General features: G+C 33.3%; 1 non-coding gene across 1 annotated transcript; it reads left to right on the top strand.

Annotated features, from left to right (window-relative positions):
- Window positions 1-721: 721 nt before the first annotated feature.
- LOC121217189 (small nucleolar RNA R71) lies at window positions 722-828 on the top strand. Its single transcript, XR_005913345.1, has one exon. It is a non-coding gene; the product is annotated as a small nucleolar RNA R71 (small nucleolar RNA).
- The last annotated feature ends 16,389 nt before the right edge of the window (window positions 829-17,217 follow it).

Raw genomic sequence — 17,217 nt, 5'->3', positions numbered from 1 at the left:
CTCTAATTGGGTTGAGTCGATTTTCTGGTAGCGCGTTTGTAGCATTGCTTCCTTTCCACTTCAGTAGCATCATCTCGAACTGATTTCAAAGCAACTTGCTTGTAGCGCTTCCTTTTGAGCTGGTTAACTGGCACCTCTGCTTCATCATCAGTATCTAATTTTCTGAGATCATCAACCAGTTGATGAATCACACGCTCTTGCTCGGTCATAGGTGTAATGGATTTCGGTGTAGTGATAGTTGTAGCAGGTGTAGAAGTTTGAGTCATATCAGCTTCATCCTTATTAGATTCAATATGCACGAATTCAGTTTTCTCCTCCTCTCTCTCTTTTTCTATGTTCTTATTCCCTGCAGTGGTTTCTTCATCTTCATCATCATCTTCTGGTTACAACAACAATTCTTTAGGAAAAATAGAGAATGTAGGCATAGGTCGGGTAAAGTTATTTTTAAGAGATTTCTTAAGTTGTCTGACATATCCCTAAAATAGAGCCATTTCTTCTTGAGCTCGACCAAGATCAGTGACTAACCTCAATTGTTGTTTTTCCATCAGTCCCTACTCTTGTTGTGGGGTATTGATAATCGTTGTTTGCTATCCTCTCCAGAATTTCATATTTCTCATTAAATGATTTATTGAGCAAAGTCCTATTGGCAGATACGTCAACCGCCATCCTTGTATGCACATTTAATCCATTGTAAAACATTTCCATTTGCGTCTATTGTTGAAAACCATGCATTGGGCATTTTCTAATTAACTCATTGAATCACTCCCATGCTTCATATAATGTTTCATCCTCAGGTTACCGAAAGGACGTAATATCGTTCCTCAATTTGGCATTCATGTTTGGAGGATTATATCTTAGCAAAAACCTCAAACAAAATTCATTCCAAAATGCCACCGTACCTGACGGTAATGCATTTAACCATGCTCTGGCATAATCTCGCAATGAATAAGGGAATAAAATCAGTCTCAAGGCATCTTTAGGAATACCCTACTGCCTAAATGAATTGCAGACTTCCAAAAAGAGTCTTAAGTGCAATTGTGGATCTTCAGTAGGAAATCCACTAAATTGCCCTACATTTTGTAACATTTGAAACATTATCGGCTTTAACTTGAAATGTTGGGGTTGAATATACGGCTTGACAATTCTTGGATTTAGATCATCCAAGATCAGTACTACATGTTCTTTGATAGGTTTGTCTCTCTCATCTATTATTCGAGGAATATCAACATCCCTTCCATTTTGATGTAATGACTCTTCTCTTACCTGATCATTTCTAATTTTTTCCATTCCTCACAATTATTTTCTTATTCTTCTTAAGGTTCTCTCAATTTCTGGATCAAAAGAATACTCTTCAAGTGCAGCAATATCTCTACTCATGCACCAACAAAAATCTTGAAAAACAAAAATCAAAACAACTAATTAAACTAAACTAAAAAATTAAAGAGGTAATAACAAACCAAATTTTCACCAGTATTACCGATCCTCGGCAATGGCGTAAAAAACTTGTCGCGTGTGAATGTGTAATGCGAATGTGCAAGTATACATGTCAAATCAAGTAATAAAGTGATGATGAGTATCATGTCCACAGGGACCGAAATTGATTAAAAAATGGTTATGCTATTACTATGAATTTAACTAATTAAACTGTGCAAAAGAAACATATGACAAATTGATGAAGAGAATTAATGAATGGATTAATAAAATCAATTATGAATGAAAAAATATTAGGACAACTGAAATGCTGTGACAATTCTCAAGAATAAGTGGGAAGGATTTGTACTATTGAATGATAAAGGTTGGAATTACTCAGGTTGTATTTTTATATCATAATAATGCCATGGAAAAATCTTAACCATTCTACTCAAGGATTCACTACTGCAGTCTGCTTCTTTTAAGAGCCAAACTTTAAACTATCATTTTGAATTTTTATATGTCTACAGAAACTGAAGAATGATATCCAGATTGTTCTTTCTTTCCCTATACATATTACAACTTCTATGTCTAGAGTGCCGCAAATATTTTTTTGAATACTCGTTTGTATCAACTGATAATAATCCAATTTATTTAATCTTTTCAGAATTAAATTAGATCTAACAACATACCATACAATCATCTATGTCTAGAGCTTGCATGCATGCATTTAAAAAAATAAAAAATCGAATGAAACAATAATCTACTGAAAATCAGACCATAGGCATTAAAGATAGTAAAAATTCACCCAAATAATTCCAACCCAATGAGATTTAGCTCATGGATTGGACATTCAAATCCAAAATAAAACCATTCAACATCATTATTCAAGTTTACGAATCACAAAGATCAAATAAGAAAATAAAGGCAGAACTGCAGGAAGCTCTCGTTGCTCTAGCTTTCACTTTACTCATGAAATTTGATGCAAAACCCAGGGCAGATTTCACTTCCCTTTCCTTGCGTTTGTGATTTTTTTCTCTGTAAGCTGCTACCCTCCTCCCTTTCTCTAAAATTTTCCACGAGAATTCGATGCAGAGAAAAACTGCTCTCTAATTCCTCTCTCCCCCAAAATCCTCGTCCCCTTGTGTCTTTTCTCTTTCCTCCTTTATAGGGTAGGTCCCTCCCTCTCAGTACACACCTTTTGCTTCCTCTTTTTCAGGGTGGTTTATCTGGTACAAGTATATCTGCTTGATAGTGACGTGGACTGAATGCCACGTCATCTTCCTAGAATTGCCATGGCATTCTTGTTGGCTATCTAACCAACATTTTTCCATGGCAATATTTCACTTCATTCATTTTCCTTCTCCTTTCTCTCTTTGCTTCTTCATTTTACATCTGCTACTAGCAATAACCAACACATTTCTTCCCTAGTAACAAATAATGACATTTATTGCACAATCCAAGCTTTGTTATGCAATGCTCTAAAAATGTCCTAAATATGCAAACATATTTACTCAAGTACAAACAATTAATTCAATCTAGAGTCCTAAAATATAACTCTTTTCAAGAGTTATTAAAGAGATTAGCCCAAAAATTTGAGTAAATGCATTTGTGGGTTAAGTTTTAAATCAATTGACATTGTTGCTATTGTAGTAATTAGGAGTGCATGGATTCATGTGTATTTATGCACATTTTTATTCTAATTTAAGAGCTGAGAAAGAGTTATACGTAGAAGTGTGCAATGTATAAAAAAAATGCAACAAATTTACTATTACACAAATGGTTAGATGATTGGTATGAATGAAATTTGAACAAAGATTATGTAAATTCAAATTAACCTAAATTATCATTCAATAATAATAAAAATTATTTAAATTTAATTATAAAATAAAATTAGTAGATAAATTTTTAATATTTTATTAACTTTTTAAATAGTGAAGTCGAATTTTGTTTGGGTTTGACTTAATTAGGAGAATTAATAAATTAGTATTTGATACATCGATTATAAGAACCCGTTTTTCAGTGGTGACGGAATAGTGGTTCCGGGACCATAAATATCGATGTGTCAGTTCGTAAATATGAGCTATTTAATTTTTACGAGGTCATTACAGCCATATTAAAGTTTTGTTACGAAATTTTAATGTTCAGATATTAATTAAAGAAAAAGAATTAATTTGTAAATAAATGCAAAGGTTAATCGCTAATAGTTAATATGTACTGCTTGAGTTTAAAAAATATTATTGAATGGACTTAAATGGAAAATTGGCCAATGTTAATATTACCAGCCGATTTTGAAGTTGTTTTAAGTGAATTTTTATGATTAAATTATATTAAAATAAAGTAAAAGTAATAATAATAATAAAACATTGCAAAGCTACTATCATCTTCCTCATATTTTCTTTTCATTCCAACTGAAACACCGTTTTAGTAGCTAAGGGGAGCTTCAATTTTGTCATTTCTTATTGCATGTAAGTAAAATCTTTATTGTTTCTTCATGAATTTCATGTTGTTGTGTTAGTTTAGTTGAAATCTATCTTGTTTAGGGGTTAATTTGTAGGATTAATAAAGTTTAGAAAGTATACCCTTAATGTTTTTGAAGTCTTTTACTTGAAAGAATTTTTTTGGGTGCTTGATGTTGATTTTGGGTTATTTTATAGAGTAGTTTTCTATAATTTTGGAAATTAGGGATTTAATTGAATAATTTGTAATCTGAGAAGGATTTTATTATAAATTTAAGGATATATGATTTGTATATTAAGGGTTAAGTATTCGACATTATAAGGTTTATGTGTTTATTGTGGATTTAACTTGTTTAATATTAAGGATTAAATTATATGGAATGTAAATGTTTGGGGACAAAAATGCAAAATTGAAAATAAAGAATTATATATATTAAATTGATTAATTTATGAATTTGAGATTAGTAATGGAAATAATTATATTATAGATCAAGGACAAGTTGATAACCGATGAAAAAGGGATGGTTGCAGAATACTCTTTAGACTTTTGTTGTTATTGTAGATTAGCCCTTGTAAGTTCGTTTGTTGTAGTTTAATACATTTTTGAATTGCATATTGAATGAACAACTTGTTTGCTAATCAGTTATTTCAATACTCGATTTTGAATTAATGAGAATTGAAATAATGAATTGTTTGTAACACTGTTTAACGATGATAACTCTTGAGCCAAATGAACGTAGGATAGAGTACGATTGACATGCCAATAGGTTATATTGTTCGTGATACAAGGTTGATTTGAGACGAGATGATGATTCCTGAACTGTGATTTTAAACTTGATATACTGAAGTCTAGCATTTGTTGCGGACTATCGCGATACATTATAGTGATTCTGGCGTGTGACTGGGACGTATGTAAAGCCTTCGGGCTTGGCACTTAGTGCCCAAGCATGTTTTCAGAGGGATGTTAGCCTATGGCTAGGAACTTGGTGCCAAGGTGTGTTACCGGTTGGATTAGCTCGTTTGAGCATTTGGCATGTTTCAGATGGATAATTGTGTACTCAAATTTGTATATCATTCATCAAGTAATAATTCATGTGATAAATGTCTTTTTATTGAATTGTTGGAAGATTATTCATGAAATTCCTGGCAGTATTGTGGTTTAATAGTGAATGATCTCGTATGGATGTGCTTAATTGTATCTTAAACTCATTTATGTATAAACTCACCTATTGTGAATTGTGGTTGACAGGAAACTCTAACTTTCAATCTTGTTATTAAAATTATTATGTTTAAATTCGATAAGCTTTATTGTTTTAACTATCAAACTTACTAAGCTCTATAAAAGCTTACTCGTGTTAATTATTTTATTTCCTTGTAGATTACATTTTATGGAATTCGGGCGATCGGATCAACTCGAGTAAAATCAAACTATCCGATTATATTTTAGTAGCTTTTGAGCACTTTACTTACTGTTATATGGCATGTAGTAAGTGATATATAAATAGTTGGGTTACTTGTTACTTGTGGGTTGTTACATGTAAATAAGGTTCGCCATGGATGGATTCTTAGTTCAATTGTGTATACTTTTGATGAATTGTTTATAGGTGTTCATGAGTATGTGATATGGTTTTATTGTTATATACTATTAGTGAATGGTTATTCTATGGTGACATGAACTTGAATGTTAAGTATAAGTAGTAAACTTATTATGTGTTTCTGTGTGATCATGAAATCTATGAAATGTAACTTGGTTGATTAATTGAATTGTGATGTCAATGAGAATACATTGGTTAGGCACTTAGGATGGATGCTTTGACATGTTTTGAGCTTGTTTAATCATGTTTTGAGTTGGTATAATTGATGGTAATTGGGTTGCTTTTTGTCCAAGTAGGTTAAATATGTTAAACGTGAAATTAAAGGAACATTTTAGAGCATACGACCTGGGACACGGGATGTTACACAACAGTGTACCACACACGGCCTACTCACACGACCATATGCCTTATTTGCTTTCAGTGTAGGTTGGTCCACACGGGCACAGGGAGTTACAAGACCTAATGACATGGCCATGTGAACTTGAGCTACACGGTCACAGTGAGTTACACAGTCCGGCCACACGACTATGTGACCTTATATTACACGGCACAGTTAATTACACTGTTAGTGTACACAGATGTGTGAAGTAGTCACACGGGCGTGTGAAGTAGCCACACCGCCATGTCCTGAGCCACACGGTTTGGGCTCTATCACACAGCCTCAACACATGGCTGTGTGACCTGTTTTGAAAATTTTTAGTTTTTCCCTAAACTTTCTGATTTACTTCGAATTGGTCATTGATTGTTTCTAAACTATTTTTTAGGCATTGTAGGCTCGGTTTAAGGCCTATAAGTGTATGTTTGACTTCAATATGAATTATTTGTGAATGTTGTTAATTAATTATTAAACTTGATGTCACTTGTAGTTTTTATTCTGAAATGTACAATAATATTCCGTAATCTTAATCTGACGACGAAAACAGGTTATGGATGTTACATTTGGTGGTATCAAAGCTACGGTTTAGCCTGTTCTCGAATTAAACGTACCGTGTTTAAAATTTAGAAATTACATGCCAAATAATGTGATAGTGTGATATTTTGGTACGATCTAACCTTTGGTTCTTTTTTATAGATTTTAAAGATGTCGACTGAATCTGATGTGCTGACATTGATGAAATGAATAGTAATATCCCGACTAATGAACAAGAAACAAGTCATAGCTTACCATTACCACAGATGTCTGAAAATAAGGTTAAAAACATTTTCTTTAGTTTAGTGGGTCAAAAGTTCACGAAATTTATGCGAACCAACCCAGTGGCTCAACAACCTCTACCCTTTATTGTACCCCTATTATGCCTCCTATGATACTTCTACCATCTCAAGCAATTGAGACGAGTCGATAGGTTCCTATTGATAAAGTTAGAAAATACGGTGCTGAAGAGTTTCAAGGTAGAGTGCAAGATGATCCGGCTAAAGTTGAGTATTGGCTCGAGAATATTCAGTGAGTTTTGATGAAATTACCTATTCTCCTAGTGATGATCTCAGATGTGCTGTGTCCCTACTGAAGATGAAGCTTATAGCTAGTGGTCGATGTTGTCAGCAATGGTATCGAGGGATAGCATTAACAGGGACTTCTTAAAGCTTGTATTTAAAAAGAAGTATGTCAGCAAATGATACTTAGATCAAAAAAAGAAAGAATTTCTTGAGTTAAAGAAAGGGAATAAATCAGTAGTTGAATACGAGAGAGAGTTTATGTATCTTAGTAAGTACACCCTATAAATTGTGCCAAATAAAGAAGAAATGTGCATCCTCTTTGAAGATTGTTTAAATGGCAGAACTAAAATGATGATTGGAGGGATAGAAATTCGATAGTTTGTAATTCTATCTGATTGACCTCAAAAGATTAAGGAAGTTTATAATAATAAAAAATAGAGAGAAAGGAAAACTCGATAATTTAATAAAAGAGGCTTTTCTAAGTCATTTTATGCTCGTGACACTTCAGCATCTATATTTCTGGGTAGAAACAAATCAATATGGCATGATTCCAAAAATCTAGTTAAGCCTGCCGATACTGTGGGAAGTGTTCAGAATACTCATAAGCTAGTTTGTAAGCATTGTGGAAAACTTCATACTGGTGAATGCAGAACCAAACTAGGTGCGTGTTACAGATGTGGCTCAACTGATCATCTTGTGTAGAATTACTTGAGAGTGGTAGGTGACAATGAAGAGCGAAGTGATAAACAAATGTCGGCATCTCAAAAAGGTAAACATCCTGGTCAGAGCGGTAATACGACTCCAAATACCAGTGGGACTAAAGATACAACTGTCCAATCCAAAGTTTAAGCACTTGCATGGACATGTGCTATTCGAGTTAGGGTGGAAGCTGCCGCGCTTGATGTTATTGCCGGTATATTCTATCTCTTTGATGTTACTGTGTATGCATTGATTGACCCTGAGTCAAATCGCTCGTATATTAGCACTGTATTATTAATGAATAAGAATTTACCTATTGAATCTATTAAGTTTGATGTTCAAGTTGCAAATCCACTGGGTTAGAGCATGATAGTTAATTTAATATGTCATAACTATCCACTGAAAGTTCAGGGCTATGAATTTCTTGCTAATTTGATGTTGTTGCCCTTTCGGGAATTTGATATTATGATGGTAATGAATTGGTTGACATTACATGATGTAGCGGTAAACTGTAGATTAAAACGGATCGATTTGAAATGTCAAACGGGTGGAATTATTTCAATTGAATCAGATAGATCAAATTGTGTTAGCAAGTCATTTCAGCTATTTTAGCACAGAAACTTATTTGTAAAGGTTTTGAGACGTTTCTAGCTTATATACTTGGTACTCGAGATTCAGAGTTGAAGTTGGAGCAGGTACTGATTTTGAAAGAATTTACAGATGTGTTTACAAAATAGTTATCGAGATTGCCACCAGAGCGTGAAGTTGAATTCATGATTGATTTGACACCTGGATCTGCTCCAATATTGATCTCACCGTATAGAATGACACCAGTTGAATTAAAAGAACTTAAAGCACAGTTGTAAGAATTGTTAGATAGATGTTATATTTGACCAAGCGTATCTCCTTAGGGTGCACCTGTATTGTTTGTGACAAAGAAAGATGGGTCATTGAGATTATGTATTGATTACAGGCAGTTGAATAAAGTTACAATAAAGAATAAATATCCTTTTCCCCAGATTGATGATTTATTTGAAGTAGCCACACGGGCATGTGAAGTAGCAACACGAACATGTCTTGAGCCACATGGTTTGGGCTCTATCACACGTCCTGGACACACAGCCGTATGACCTCTATTTTGAAACTTTTTAGTTTTTTCCTAAATTTTCTGATTTGCTTTGAACTGGTCCCTGATTGTTTCTAAACTATTTTTTACGCCTCAGGCTCGATTTAAGGCCTATAAGTGTATGTTTGATTTCAATTTGAATTATTTATGAATGTTGTTAATTAATTATTAAATTCGATGTTACTTGTTTTTTTTTTGAAATGTAAAATAATACTCTATAATCCTAATTCGATGACGTAAACGGGTTATGGGTGTTACATAGATAGTGTATGATTCTATGCATCATCATTTATTAGTTTCAAATTTTTTGATGACGTGTCATCATATGATTCACTAAATTTACATCGATTTATACATTGTTAGTTCATCAAGATATAATTCCTTAAATATTAATTTTTTGGATAAATAAATATTATTTTTAAAAATGATTACATAGACTAACTTAGGTGTTGTTTGATAATTTTAAAAATTAAATGTTGAATTTTTAGTGCAAAATTTATGTTATAAAAATATTTGGTATACTAGTAAAAAATAAGTATGAAGTTTAATTATGTTATTTAATAAAAGTAAATATGATTTTTACATTTCTACCCTAAACCCTAAACTTTAAACCCTAAACCCTAAACCAAATCATGTTATTCTCTACTTGAGTTGTACCTAAATATTCTTTTCCTCATTTTGAGAGCTTCCAGGTTTATTCTCCTGACGGACCTTTACTCGTTGCCATAGCTTAACTATGGTTTTACACAATCTAATACCTTTATTCATTGTCTTAGCAGACTCCTTATGATGCCATTGCCGAACCATGATCTTACACATTTTATCTCATGTTTAACGTCCTAACAGACTACACCGTGTTTGATGTCCCAACAAACTACTCCATGTTTAATGTCCTAGTGGACTACCTCGTGTGTAATGTCACAGCAGACTGCCCTATATTTAATGTCTCGGCGGACTCTATTGGTTGTTATAGCTAGCTATGGACTTACACTTTAAACCTCTTAGAGGTGTCACCCCGAAGGACCTTACAGCTATTGCGGTGTCGCCCCATAAAGCTTGTTGACCATTGTCGCGGTGTTGCTCTATGAAACCTAATAACCATCATCACGCTGTTGCTCTAGTCAGCCAGTTGATATTATTTTATTTCATATTTAAACTAGATGCTCAATCACCATAGTGTCTCCTCCGCAAGGCCCGGAGCTTCGCTTATCATGGTTTGCACTCAACAATACCGTATGACAGAATCCTAATGGAATTCCATTTCCCTATTCATCTACCCATTTCTCCATTTCACCATTTTTGACCTTGATCCTCGAACACTGCAGTATCCCTTCTGCAAAGCCTAGGCTTCGCACATCACTATTTGCACCTAGCAACATCGTATGATGGTATATAGAATCATCCCTTCCCAATCCTAACTTCATCTACCCCATCGATAATTTCCTCTCCGTACTCTACAATATATAAAACGCAAGCACAAATATATAATCACATAACATAATAACGTAGAGCACACCAAACTTATACGCAATACCACAACTAATTGATGCATACCGACACATTTACAGGTACTCATTTACCTATACCATCTTATACATGCCTAGCATTCACAATCAGCAGAAATCATACATCATCACAGAACTCAACACAAATTCATGCTCGATAGACTTATTTACCACATCCATACATAACAACAGTTTCAGACAACTCAGAACAACTCAAATAAAGACCATTTAAACAGTGCATTGTCAACAATCACTTAGAGGTAGAGCATCGAAACTCACTTTGTTTCCTTATTCTTGACAGCTTAGCTTGTCCAAATGCCAAAACTTCCTTTGTCCTACCACATACACCAATATATATCCCAAGGCATAGTATCCAAAAACCAAAACAACCACTCACTCCTAATCATTCTGTCCCCCACTATGGAACCAACCGGTTCCAATCTAACTAAACTAGAATTGGAATCAAATTATTCCCCAACATCCATTTAAGTTTCTAAATATTTCAGTAAAGCCCAAAAAAATCTTGCTTCTATTCAATTAATTTCCTAACTCTTTTTTAAATTTAGGTCCGTAGAAAAACCGGTTGTAATAGATCTTGAGTTTATACCATCAACTCAACATCTTTTTTTTTATGTACCACGAATGAGTTATCTTGGGACAACTTCAACAAGTAACATGTATGACTAATTGTCCTATATAAGAAAAACTTCTTATGTGAATTCCATATGATAATACCTACCTCAGGGTTGACAAGCTATCATATACTATTACATGAAAGGTATCTTTTTTAAAGAAATATCCTCAGTGAAGTCCACATGACAATACTTACATTCGGGCCAACAAATTGTCATGCCATCAGAAGAGACCATTGATGGAGGCTGTAGGTCTTGTTTAGGGATTTTTTCCCTCTCAATCTTTTAAAAACATGTAAGGTGTTTATGTTTAGTTTCAATAATGAATGACTGAAAATGTCATGACAAGTACATGTGACATTTTTTTCCTAAAATATATGGCATGTTTATCATACATATGCATGAACATATTCTGTAGTCAGTTTAAATATCATCATGCTATCGTAGAAAAACATAAAATTAAATGATTCTAACTGACCAAAGTTTCCATGATTCCATCTTAGAAAAAAAATACAATTATTATCCCAAAGTATACATTGGGTCTTCTAGGTGAAAGCCAAACATCCTAGCTTTGGGTTTTCCCAAAACCATAGTTGACTTGAAAAACACCTAAAGGATCTACTGTCGAACTGCTCTCACCACTGTGGACTTCTATTGCTTCCATAGTTGACATCATTGTCGCTGCTGTTAAACTACCACTGACCACTACCAGATAGTTGTTGGTTAGTCCCTTGCCGATACTTTCTCAGTTGGCTAAGTTGGGTTTATGTCGTCTCGATCAGTCTTGGATGTGTCTCTATTCTTCGGGATTCTTTGAAAAAATCGGTTACACAAGACTTAGGTCAGTTTTTGGCTCACATGAATTTTTCTTAAAAAAATGAAATAAAACCTGGGTGGAGATAATAATCCATGATCTAATTACATATCCCAAAAAGATATTAAAATATATAATTAAAACCACTTAAATTTCTAGTAATCACAACTTTGGTCAAATTACTTTATCATATAATAAAATAATAAAATATATTCATTCACATACATAGCCCAAAACATGCTAATAATTATAAAAATGTCCCATCTTATAAAAAATTAACCAAACATGAAGAAGAGAGAAAATTTGATATCAGCTTAAACTATAAACATAGCACAATCAGCTTTGATGCCAATTGTTGGAAAAAAATTAGTTTAAAAATGGATTTCTATTACAACGGAAAATTAAAATTTTGAAAATTGATTCAGTTTGTGATATCTAACAATAAACTTTTCTTGAAAAGTACTTGTGTTGTTGGAGACGGATCCTAGACGTTCCCAACTTTTAATCGAATGAGCTTTTCCACTATTCTTGTACCACAAATTGCTTCGAGTGTGGGCTCAAACAAACACGAATGAAACACAAAATCAAAAACAATTTATTACTTTCATTAGGATAATAATTCTCTTTCACAATAGAAACCGATAGAATTGTTATTGCCAGAAAATAGAATTTATACTTAGAAAATAAGTTCTCACTATTTTTGGGCAAAACAAGAGTATTTTTAGCTCTACCAGTGCCATCTCTTTATAGGGAAAGATAGAAGAATCCTAGTTGAATTAGTAAAATATAAATAATAATTATTTGATAGAAAAACTAGTCTCCTAGTTTAATTAGGAGAAGGGGGAAGCACACCCTAGTTAAATATACTAGGGTTGCCGCCCTATTGAACCATATGGAAAATTGAAAGCAATTCCATTGCTACTTGTAATGGTTGCAAATATTAACATCAAACCATTTCATATGGATGTTAAGAGTGCTTTCTTGAATGTATTCTTAAAGGAAGAGGTGTATGTACCTTAGCCTAAGGGGTGCAAAGATCCATCACATTCAGATCATGTCTACAAGTTGAGGAAAACTCTGTATGGTTTGAAATAAGCCCCTCGTGCATGGTATGAGAGGCTGTGACAATATCTAACTAGGAAAGGATTCAAAATAGGCTTAGTGGAGAAAAACATTGTTTGTACGGAGGAATAGAGTGACTACAATCATGGTAGAAAGATATGTTGATGACATAATATTGTTTCTATTTCAATTTTTGCCAAAGATATTTGAGAAGTTAATGCAAAGTAAGTTCAAAATGAGCATGGTAGATGGGTTATCCTACATCTTTGGATTCCAAATCAAGAAATTAGAAGATAGAACATTCTTTTCACAAGAAAAATATGCAAGAAACCTTGTGAAAAAGTTTGGTTTAGATCAATCAATACTAGCCAAGACACTAATTTCTATTAATGAGAAACTGTGTATTGATGCTAAAGGACTACCTATTCCCCAAACCACGTACAGAAGCATGATTAGAAAGCCTTCTTTATCTCACTACAAGTCATCCAAATTTGAGATTTAGTGTTGGTGTATGTGCAAGATATTAGGAAAATCCCAAGAGAATCACATGTTAAGGCTATTGAAAGAATCAATAGGTATGTCCATGGTACCCCATATATTGGTATTTGGTTTACTAATGATAATTCCATGAGTTTAGTTGGATACAGTGATGTTGATTGGGTTGGGAATATGGATGATTAGAAAAGAACCTTTGGAGGTTGTTTTTACTTGGGAACCAACTTGGTTTCATGGTACAACAAGAAGCAAGGGTCAATTTCATTGTCCATAGCTAAGACGGAGTACATTGCAGTAAGGAGCTATTGTGCCCAATTATTAAGAAAGAGGAAAATGCTAGAGGATTTTTGGATTACACTACATATGGCCAGAGCATATTGTGACAACACAAATGCCATAAATATATCGTTGAATTATTGTAACACCCCTAACTCGTATCCATTGTCGGATTAGGGTTACAGAGTATTACTAATCAACTAGAAACCTTTAAACATCATAACATTCAATAAATTCAAAAATATCGTAAATCATTCATTCTCATACATTTCATCCCTAAATTGAGCCCTCGAGGCTCTAAAAATAGCTTGGGAGCAATTCGGGACTAATTTGAAACAAAACAAGAAGTTTAGGAAAAAGAATCAAAATTTGAAAATAGGGGACACATGGCCGTGTAGAACGTCCCCAGTCTTTGTAACTTTCGAACAAGGGATACATGACTGTGTCATAAGATCGTGTGCCTCATACGGCTAAGTCACACGCTCGTGTCTTAGACCGTGTGAACCCAAAATGATTCATCCCTTGCTCAATTTCACTCCCTTATTGCATAGGTACCTATACACTTTCAAAGACACATTTAAAAGGTGAAATTCAAATTCAAAACACACTCAAACATTATTGCATATGTTCATTCAATGTATCATACATTTATCATCATCGACACCTCAATGAGCTTCACAAACATTCATTCCTTACTTTGCAGCCATAAACACATCTTTATCTCCACAATAAGCATCCATTTCATTACAAGCTTAAGTTAAATCATAGCATATTACTTCATATCCTAACCTTTAAAACACATTTAGGTAACAAGTTGGAAATCATAAATCATTCAAGTGCACAACATAACATAACATGTTACTCTAAACAAAGTATTTGACATAACTACACCTAGGGTCCTAGTACATGCCATATACGAAAACTGAGAAATTTAGTCTACCAAAACTCCTGGATAGTATGATTCCTAGGGTTGACTTGATCTTCTAGCCTTCAGAATGTAATCTACAAAAAATGAAAAATACAAGTAAGCTTTAATGAAGCTTAGTAAGTTAGCTTAGTAAGTTCGTTTAGAATTTAATAATCCTTTCGAGTCAAACATAGATTTAATCAGTATTAAACATAGAAAATTTCATTGAACGCGGCTGATCACAGTAATTAACAACTAATATAGTAATTCAATATACTCAGTGGACATTACTCGATTTAAGTTTTCTTCGGTATGTCCGTAGATTTCTCCTCATTCGAGTTTCAATAAATACATCAGTAGGATTTACTCAATTGAGCATTATTCAATATAATAGTATGAATTGGTCGATTGAGCTTCATTCAGTATAGTAGTAAGATTTGGTTCAAAAGAGCGTACTTCCAATATATAATACAACATTAATTAAGAGCATGTGAACAATAATGTAATCATTTTAGGAGAGTAAATAAACATACGAATTTACCAGATTGATTTGCATGAGATTCTAGAGTACAGGGACTATTCTGTAGTTTTCCCTTTTCCACGATTATCAGCATGTTCTTGATCTAATAATAATAATTTCATTCCATCGATTAGAATCATTTGGAAATGATTATTGGTTTCTCCAAAATGAAAAATAAAAAGAAAAATGAAAATTACCTGAAAAATAAGTTTATGTTTTTCAAATTAAATGAAGTTCGAAAATGAAAATAAATTATTTGGTAAACCGTTGAATATAGAAAAATTAAATATATTTTCTCATAGATTCTTTTATGATAAAGTCATCATGATTTTAACAAAATTAGAATTGGGATGACAAGATTATTTAATTGGTAATGTATTGAGAAGTTTATTTTGGGAAATAGAAAAACAAAAATCATGTTGGATCGAATTATAAAACATTGGATTAAAAGCTCAGGAAGTACTTGTAATTGGATCTGATATGGGAGAGGCCCAAAAGTCCCTCATGTTAAATGGGTCAACGACAAACCCTAATAATATTAACTAGGGTTACCACCACCTATACTTTTAGTTAGACTAGGAGTTTGATTTTCTAGTTGAAATAAAATTTCTAGTTGAAATAAACTTCTACAATTCAACAAGGGTTCTACCTTATCTTCCTCTAAATAGATGACACAGGTAGGGCTATTCACACAACTTTCAAATATCATTATATTGCCCTAAAATAGAGAGGCTTTTATTCTCTAAAAATTAAATATATTTTACATAATAACGATTCTGTCAGTTTCTATTTGAGAAGAAATTTTTGCTTTCACATTAAGGAAAAGAAAATAATTTCTAGTTTTATGTTTGATTTGATTCGATCGATCCTGCACACGAAGTAATTCGTGGTGTGAGAATAACAGAGAATATAGTTTGGTTAAAAGTCAGGAATGACAATGATCCATCTATCCAAAAACACAATGTGAATTTAGTCTAGGGTTTATTGTAATAAATATCACAAACCCAGTCGATTTTCAAAATTTTTATTTTTCGCTATGCAAATAAATTGTTTTCAAACTAGACTTTTTCCAACAAAGGGGTGGTATCCAAAAGACTATTCTAGACGTCATTTTGAAGTTTATCTGATTGGTTTTAATTTTAATTTTTAGTCAATTTTTGGAGGTATTAATTTCCTATTTTTTTGGCACAAATCGTATTTTTTTTGGAAAATCTCCAGGAGATTTTCTCTCTATAATCTTAGGATTGTTTTTCAATTAAAAGGAAATACTATTTCTTTCCTTCCTTAAATAGTCTTTTACATCAATCTAATTTCCTACATTTTATTTTTACTAGTTTAACAAAGTTGTTTCACGTTTCCTTAATGACCAAGTTACTTTCAATCACAAAGCCCTAATCTCTTTCACAAAACCCTATAATCAATCTCCTCTAATGGCCGAACAAAGATTACCTCTACAGAAGAATATGAGAATCATCTTCGTACTCAACAACTATCCCATGAAAGAAATCAAGTAGTCAGACTCAAGCTACTGAGGAAGGTACTTAGGTAGTGTCCACTCTCCAAAACCTTGTTTAGGCACCACCATCATTACAACTACTAAACACCTTCCAACAACCTTGTTAATAATCCTAAAAAACCCAATGCTAGTGAAAACCCTATAATTGTTGAGAACATAGCTATTGAAGCCTTAGATGATCCTACCTCTACTGTTAATCCTAATACCTTATCTTCAAGCCACCTACCTCGTCTCCTAAAGTGTCATCACCAAACCCCCCATTTGATCAAGACTAGAGGATTAAGGCTCTTATCCAAGGCATAAATACTCAAAATGATGGAACTCATCTTTAAAATCCTACCCTTGTCCTTTATTCAGCTTCTAAACCTTTTTCAACCTCCGTAAGAACTATAAAAATCAATTTTTTAACCACCAATATTATCGAGCCTATTAGAGAAGAAAGAGAAGGAGAGAACCCAATAAAGGAAGCAATAAAGGTTTTGGCTGAGAAAACCTCATTTGATAAAGTATAGGTAAAAGGGGGAGTGCCCATTACCTCAGGCATTGCTCAAACAAGGAGGGTATGCACAAGGCCTATCATGGATAAAGAAATTGCAGACCCTGCAAGAATAAAAAAAGAGAAGGGAAAGGCCCTTATTGTGGCCAAACAAAGTGGAAAAAGGGAGATTTTATAGGATAGTTCATCAAAGTCTTCATCAGACTCTAGTCCAGACTCCATTCCATCAAACAATGTACCACTTAGTTCAATGATGAAATCACTCACCAAA

The sequence above is a fragment of the Gossypium hirsutum genome, chromosome A02 (genome assembly GCF_007990345.1).
Source record: "Gossypium hirsutum isolate 1008001.06 chromosome A02, Gossypium_hirsutum_v2.1, whole genome shotgun sequence".
NCBI lineage: Eukaryota > Viridiplantae > Streptophyta > Magnoliopsida > Malvales > Malvaceae > Gossypium > Gossypium hirsutum.
Note: the sequence above shows the minus strand (reverse complement) of the source record. Positions and strands in the feature narration are given on the sequence as shown.